The sequence below is a fragment of the Otolemur garnettii genome, unplaced genomic scaffold (assembly GCF_000181295.1).
Source record: "Otolemur garnettii isolate 467f Iridium unplaced genomic scaffold, OtoGar3 scaffold00208, whole genome shotgun sequence".
NCBI lineage: Eukaryota > Metazoa > Chordata > Mammalia > Primates > Galagidae > Otolemur > Otolemur garnettii.
The window spans coordinates 2,486,061-2,486,510 of record NW_003852603.1 but is presented as its reverse complement, the minus strand read 5'-3'; positions in this window follow the sequence as shown (position 1 = coordinate 2,486,510).

The window sequence follows — 450 nt, the reverse complement described above, 5'->3', positions numbered from 1 at the left end:
TAGGCCACTGGGCCCTGAAAAAGGATGAAAGACGTGGAGCAGACACAGCCCAGACAGTCCCATCTCAGGTCAGCTGACTCCCACTGAACTGCACATGTGGCGAAATCAATGTTCATTTCCATATGCCAGTGAGATCATGTAGTTACTTAATTTATAATTCCCATTATAGGGAAGACTCATTGGTACTGGGGATCATTATTATTCCTCTTTCAGAAATAAGGAAACTGAGGCTCTGTAAGATCGAATAAGATGTCTGGTGGTCACATCTATGTCTCTAGTCAGACCCATGGAGAACAGTGGTGCCACTAACCCTGACTGGGACCTGGGTTGAGGGGCAGGTCTTCAGACCAACACTATGACAGTAGGTGGTGCCTGCAGGGTGTCAGGGGTGACATCTGTGGGCAGGCAAGTGCACAGCTTCCCTTTTTGAAGCTGAGCTTGGCTGAGGTG